Genomic DNA, 7,664 nt, shown 5'->3' with positions numbered 1-7,664 from the left:
CCTCCTCAGCGGACTCCTGCTTTATGCAAGTATGCCCTCGCCAAGCCACTGCCTCTCCTCCCAGAGTGGGGCCGGCTGCAGCAGGGCCGGAGGAGGCAGCATGAGGAGATGGTGGCCCAGGATTCTGGGAAGAGGGGAGCCGTAGCTGGGAGCTCCCAGGGGCCAAAGCCCCAGGAAGAATCGCTGCTCTCATTTCTGCTGTGCTGGTCTCTGGCGGCTTCAATTGCTGCTTCTTCCTCATCTCCAGGTGACAGACACTGGCCAGGACCTCTCCCCCTCTCCCCTCTGTCACGGAGCACAGGCTCAGTGGTCTGGAGCTGCTCTGAATGAGGTTCAGGCAGGACCCTCTTGCAGTGTGACACCCCTCAGGGGGTGGGCAACGACCCCCTCGTGGGGTGAGGAGGGAACCCGTTGTTAAGATTTTGGCAGCTCATCACTGGCTGTGCCCACAAGAAACACCTGTCCCCACCTGAGAAACGCTGAACTAGGCGATCACGAACTTCATTGCGTCTGTCGGCCAAGCTCATTGCCTGCACCAGGTATGCCTTGCAACCCTCCACCCCTTTCCAGGCTCCCTGGGGACTGCTCTGTCATCCGCTCTATTTCAGGGACCTCCTGCAACTTCCCCATCTCCCCCAAATCAGGCCTCTGCGCCCCCATCTGTGCCATGGCTCCCCCATTGCCCTGCTTACCAGTGGCTCTTGTGGCTCTCCTTTTTCTCCCCCATCCACAGTAGCTTTCTTACCCTGCCTCTGCTGGGAAGGGAGGGGCCTACGGCTGGCACCCCCTCTAGCTCTCACTCCCCCATGGCACAGGCTTTGGGGAGAGAGCACACTGGGAGGGAGGAATGAAACCTCCTTTGCTCTCTCCTCCCACTGTCTCTCTCCCCACCCCGCCCTCCCAGCCGCTGACCGAGCCTCTGCCCCACGGCTGTCAGGAGGAGCTCAGCAGGGAGAACAGGGAGCAGCAGTTTAAGGCTCTTCTGGTTTTCCAGTTTTCACCAAAATTACTCAAGTTCTGCCTGTTGATGCCTAAAACTTTTACCAGAATGGTGGACTGGATCGGCTGGGGTGTGGCTGTCCCGGATCCCCAGCATCTGGGCCACGCCCTAGCTGTCAAACAGTCCCTTGGAGGAGTCTGTCAGTGTGCCAGCCCCTCACGTGGCCCCACTGTTCCTTAGGGGCAGACCCCATAGTCTCAGCGTCTCTGAGATTGAACCTTCGGGCTCCAGCCTGTTCCAGCTCCTGGAAACCTTCAGCAAGAGGGAGACTGAGCCCAGGCTGCTGTTAGACCCTGGGTGGAGGCAGCGGGGACATGGCACCACCTTGAGGAGTTTAACGAGTGTGGTGTCATCTTGGGCAGAGGAGCAGATGGTTTCTTGTTCATCGGGTTTTACTTGCTCTTGGCCTTCTGACTCTCGGTTTTCTTGGGCAGCAACACGGCCTGTATGTTGGGCAGGACACACCCTTGAGCGATGGTAACTTTCCCCAGGAGCTTGTTAAGCTCCTCGTCGTTACGAATGGAGAGCTGCAGGTGTCGGGAGATGATCCTGGTTTTCTTGTTATCCCGCGCCGCATTGCCAGCCAGCTCCAGAATTTCAGCAGGCAGATACTCCAGCACCGTGGCCATATAGATCAGGGTGCCAGCCCCACCTGCTCTGTGTAATTGCCTTTGCTGAGCAGCCGGTGCACACGGCCCACCGGGAACTGCAGCCCAGCCCGCGAGGAGCGAGACTTCGCCTTAGCCCGCACCTGACCTCCCTGCTTTCCTTGGCCCGATATGATTGATGTTCGCTTCAAACGGCATTCACGCTAACAAAAGTAAAATAGAAATAAGGAGCAGATGGTGCCGTCACCGCCCCGGTGAAGCCAGGCGTTGTTCCCACTGGGTGCGCCCAGCCCAGCTCCTGCCGGATAGGGTCCCCATCTCAAAAGCGTCAACCTCACCTGTGCTAACTACCCATCCTTGGCAGCCTCAGCAGAGCGGCACAGTCAAGCCTTCCCCTCTCTGCCTGGAGCGGGTCCCCCAGGGCAGGCTGGTGAGGGGCATTGGCAGAGGGTGAGGTGGGAGAAGTTTGATCTGCAATCAGTTCCATTCACTGGCAGTGCGTCTGTCCACAGGGCTGGTCCAGTCAAGCACCTCCCCCCCCCCCCCCACATCGCCTCTCCCTAGACTGCTGTCCCAGGTACTTTGAGCCTGCAGAGTCCGAACTGTGCTCAGACACTTCGGTCCCTGGATACAGGCTCGGGGCGCACAGCCTCTATTGAGCACCCCATCCTGAGAGCTCTGACCATGCAGCTCCCTGCCCAGCCCCTGGAACAGTGGTTCCCAAACTTTTGAGGGTCACACTCCCCCTGTCCCCATGGTCATTCCCCCCCCCCCAGCCCTGCACGAGCCAGTGCCAGACAGGTGTAAGGGGGCTGAGTCTAGGGCTCCAGCTGGGGGTGGGTCTGGGTCTGGAGCCACAGCCAGGGGCTGAGGCTGGGGACGGGGTCAGGTGCAGGGTTGGGGGCTGGGTTGGTGGCTGGGGCGGGGCTGGAGCAGAGCTGGGGGGGGAAAGAGCTGGGTGGTGCTTCCTCCTGCCCCCCGTGGGGGCTTGCCTGGGCTGCTGCGCCTCCCAAAAATTCTTCCGTGCCCCCCTAGGGAGACACGCCCCACAGTTTGGGGACCTCTGCCCTAGAACCTGTGCTGACCCCTCAGGTTGCCCCATGGTTTAAAAACACCCTCTCCTAGGATCCCACTGAAGGTGTGAGCCTGCTGGGTGCTAGTTGACCTCTCTGGGGGGGCCTGCGAGAAGGGGGAGCCCATAACACACACGCACTCGGCACAGGACTTGAACACACCACTGCTCCTTACTTATCAGCACGCAAAATATACCATTCTTTACCAAACTCCTCAACCTGGCTTGCATGTCCCCCCTCGGTTCCCTCAGCTCTCCAGAGGGTCCTCTGGGCTGGGCTCAGGGTCGTCTGGGCTCCTCCTTCTGCTGCAGGGCATGGCCTGGATTCTGAAACATGGATCAGTCTCTCCTCCAGCTCACCCCTTAGGGCTGGCCCATCCCATTCCCCTCTGCTGTCCAAACTCCCTGCGTGTGCCTCTCCAATCTCCCCCAGGAATCCATTTATAACCCCCAGCTTAGTCACCCCTCTTTGTCCTGCTTGGGGTTAAGAGGGAAAATCCTTTCATGGATTGAGAACTGGTTAAAAGATAGGGAACAAAGGGTAGGAATAAATGGTAAATTTTCAGAATGGAGAGGGGTAACAAGTGTGTTCCCCAAGGGTCAGTCCTATTCAACTTATTCATAAATGATCTGGAGAAAGGGGTAAACAGTGAGGTGGCAAAGTTTGCAGATGATACTAAACTGCTCAAGATAGTTAAGACCAAAGCAGACTGTGAAGAACTTCAAAAAGATCTCACAAAACTGGGTGACTGGGCAACAAAATGGCTGTCATAAATATAAAGGGAAGGGTAAACCCCTTTGAAATCCCTCCTGGCCAGGGGAAAGCTCCTCTCACCTGTAAAGGGTTAAGAAGCTAAAGGTAACCTCGCTGGCACCTGACCAAAATGACCAATGAGGAGACAAGATACTTTCAAAAGCTGGGAGGAGGGAGAGGAACAAAGGGTCTGTCTGTGTGCTGCTCTTGCCAGGGACAGAACAGGAATGGAGTCTTAGAACTTTTAGTAAGTAATCTAGCTAGGTATGTGTTAGATTATGATTTCTTTAAATGGCTGAGAAAAGAATTGTGCTGAATAGAATAACTATTTCTGTCTGTGTACTTTTTTTGTAACTTAAGGTTTTGCCTAGAGGGGTTCTCTATGTTTTGAATCTCATTACCCTGTAAGATATCTACCATCCTGATATTACAGGGGGGATTTCTTTATTTCTATTTACTGCTATTTTTTATTAAAAGTCTTCTTTTAAAAAACTGAATGCTTTTTCATTGTTCTCAGATCCAAGGGTTTGGGTCTGTGGTCACCTATGCAAATTGGTGAGGCTTTTTATCCAACATTTCCCAGGAGAGGGGGGGGTGCAAGTGTTGGGAGGATTGTTCATTGTTCTTAAGATCCAAGGGTCTGGGTCTGTAGTCACCTAGGCAAATTGGTGAGGCTTTTTACCAAACCTTGTCCAGGAAGTGGGGTGCAAGGTTTTGGGGAAGTATTTTGGGGGGAAAGACACGTCCAAACAGCTCTTCCCCAGTAACCAGTATTAGTTTGGTGGTGGTAGCGGCCATTCCAAGGATAACGGGTGTAATATTTTGTACCTTGGGGAAGTTTTGACCTAAGCTGGTAAAGATAAGCTTAGGGGGGTTTTTTCATGCAGGTCCCCACATCTGTACCCTAGAGTTCAGAGTGGGGGAGGAACCTTGACATGGTGGCACAGTGGTGGGATTAACCTGAAATCATTTGAGATCCAGTTGAGATTTTTTGAACTAGAAATACAGATTTTAAAAAGGAAATTTTTTTTTCTTTGGAAAGAAAGTCCAGAAAGCAGCTTTGAAACTGAAAGCAGCTTGGTTTCTCTCTGCTTTGTGGCCAAGCAGAGACAAAAGGGGATTATCTTGTGAATTGCAGGTTTTTTTGCCTGGAGGCAGGGTACTTAACTCCTGCAGGGAAATTCACAGTCTTCCAACCCATTGTTTTTTTTTTTCTTTTCTTCCTAAAAGTAAATAGGGGGTGTGTGTTCTACCCATTTGCTTTTTCTTTGGGCTGGGTAAGCAGGTTTCCAAGCAGTTGGAGGTTTTTTGCTTTAATTTGGGCCCAGAGCAGAGACAAGGGAATTGTCTTTTTCTGTAGGCTGACAATCACTATCAGAGAATAGGTATTCTATTGCAGCACAGCAAAATTTTACAGCCAAGTTTTGTTTGTTTATTTCTAAACCTCGGGTGTAAAGTTAGTTAAAAACAGAGAGGTTAGAATGACCAAATCCTCAGCTCGACTACAGCTGGAATTAGCCAAATTTCAGGCTGAGGAAAGACAAAGGGAACATGAAAGACAGATAGAACTCATGCAGCTGAAGAAGGAACAAGAAATGGAGGCAAGGAAGCATGTGGAGGAGGAGAGGGAAAAAGAGAGGAAGCATGTGGAGGAGATGGAGAGGATAAAGGCCCAGCAGAATATACCAACAAACCCTAGCAATCCTTCTCCAGGTACCACTTCCCATCCCAGAAAGTTCCCCACCTACAAGGCAGGTGATGATACTGAGGCCTTCTTAGAAAACTTCGAAAGGGCCTGCCTTGGGTACAACATCTCTGCTGACCAATACATGGTAGAGCTGAGGCCGCAGCTCAGTGGACCCTTAGCTGAGGTGGCAGCTGAAATGCCTAAAGAACACATGAACAAGTATGAACTGTTTAAATCCAAGGCGAGAGTCAGAATGGGGATAACACCCGAGCAGTCTCGTCGGAGGTTCAGAGCCCTAAGGTGGAAACCAGACATGTCATTTACCCGACATGCCTACCACATTGTGAAACATTGGGATGCCTGGATATCAGGAGCAAGTGTTGAATCTCCAGTAAATTTGCCCTTCCTAATGCAAATGGAACAATTCTTAGAGGGTGTTCCTGAGGAAATAGAAAGATACATCCTAGATGGGAAACCCAAAACTGTAATTGAGGCAGGAGAGATTGGAGCCAGATGGGTGGAGGTGGCAGAGAAGAAGAAAACTGGTCGCAGTTGGAGCGGAGACCAGAAGGGACCACCCCAGACCACACCCTATTACCGGGGGCCGCCCAAAGCCCCACCTACCTCCCAAAGAGCCCTCCAGACCCCTTATCGTCCCACCACCCCGTTCTCCAGCAGCCCTCCTCGCCCCAGTGACCCGTCAGCTGGACGATGTTTTAAATGTAACGAGCTGGGGCATGTAAAGGCCAACTGCCCCAAGAACCCCAACAGATTACAGTTCATTGCACCGGAATCACACCAGAGGTCCACAGGCCCAGATACCTCCCAGGTACCCTTGGAGCGGAGGGAAACTGTGAGTGTGGGCGGGAAGAAGGTCACCGCGTGGAGGGACACCGGAGCACAAGTGTCAGCTATCCATGCTTCCTTAGTGGACCCCAATTTAATCAACCCAGAGATCCAAGTGACGATTCAACCCTTCAAGTCCAACTCTTTCAATTTGCCTACAGCCAAGTTGCCTGTCCAGTACAAGGGCTGGTCAGGAATGTGGACTTTTGCAGTCTATGATGATTATCCCATCCCCATGCTGTTGGGGGAAGACTTGGCCAATCATGTGAAGCAGGCCAAGAGGGTGGGAATGGTCACCCGCAGCCAGGCTAAACAAGCCGTGAGGCCTAGCTCTGTTCCAGAAACTTCTATCAGGACCCAGTCAGAGGTGATGGACCTGGACCCCAGGCCAATGTCTGCAACAGCAGTAGTGGATCCAGTCCCGGAGACCCAGACGGAACCAGTCCCAGAACCGGAACCAGCCGAACAACCAACACCAGACCCCGTGTCAGCACTGAATCCAGTACTTGCAACCTCAACACCAGAGGGCCCCACCGAACCTGAACTGGCAGCAGCCGATAACCCGACCCAAGAGGCTCAGCCGGAGCCTGAATCCCAACATAGTGCACCAGCGGAGAGCGGTTCACAGTCAACAGAAACAGCTCCATCCCCTATATCGCTTCCAGAGGGACCAAGCCTAGGTCCACAATCCCATGAGGAACTGATGTCTCCAGCATCAAGGGAACAGTACCAGACCGAACAGGAAGCAGATGAAAGCCTCCAGAGAGCTTGGACGGCGGCACGGAGCAACCCACCGCCTCTCAGCTCTTCTAATCGATCCAGGTTTGTTATAGAAAGAGGACTTTTATACAAGGAAACTCTTTCTGGTGGACACCAGGAAGACTGGCATCCTCAGAGACAGTTGGTAGTTCCAACTAAATACCGGGCCAAGCTCTTGAGCTTAGCCCACGATCACCCTAGTGGCCATGCTGGGGTGAACAGGACCAAAGACCGTTTGGGGGGGTCATTCCACTGGGAGGGAATGGGCAAGGATGTTTCTACCTATGTCCAGTCTTGTGAGGTGTGCCAAAGAGTGGGAAAACCCCAAGACCAGGTCAAAGCCCCTCTCCAGCCACTCCCCATCATTGAAGTTCCATTTCAGCGAGTAGCTGTGGATATTCTGGGTCCTTTTCCGAAAAAGACACCCAGAGGAAAGCAGTACATACTGACTTTCATGGATTTTGCCACCCGATGGCCGGAAGCAGTAGCTCTAAGCAACACCAGGGCTAAAAGTGTGTGCCAGGCACTAGCAGACATTTTTGCCAGGGTAGGTTGGCCCTCCGACATCCTCACCGATGCAGGGACTAATTTCCTGGCAGGAACTATGAAAAACCTTTGGGAAGCTCATGGGGTAAATCACTTGGTTGCCACTCCTTACCACCATCAAACAAATGGCATGGTGGAGAAGTTTAATGGAACTTTGGGGGCCATGATACGTAAATTCGTAAATGAGCACTCCAATGATTGGGACCTAGTGTTGCAGCAGTTGCTCTTTGCCTACAGAGCTGTACCACATCCCAGTTTAGGGTTTTCCCCATTTGAACTTGTATATGGCCGTGAGGTTAAGGGGCCATTGCAGTTGGTGAAGCAGCAATGGGAGGGATTTACACCTTCTCCAGGAACTAACATTCTGGACTTTGTAACCAACCTACAAAACA

General features: G+C 52.6%; 1 pseudogene; it reads right to left on the bottom strand.

The window, feature by feature from the left end:
* Positions 1 to 1,392: 1,392 nt before the first annotated feature.
* Positions 1,393 to 2,911, bottom strand: LOC125626127 (histone H2A.J-like; annotated as a pseudogene).
* Positions 2,912 to 7,664: the final 4,753 nt, after the last annotated feature.

The sequence above is a fragment of the Caretta caretta genome, chromosome 24, assembly GCF_965140235.1.
Source record: "Caretta caretta isolate rCarCar2 chromosome 24, rCarCar1.hap1, whole genome shotgun sequence".
NCBI classification, from domain to species: Eukaryota; Metazoa; Chordata; order Testudines; family Cheloniidae; genus Caretta; species Caretta caretta.
The sequence above is the reverse complement of the archived record's forward strand: the minus strand, read 5'-3'. Positions and strand labels throughout refer to the sequence as shown.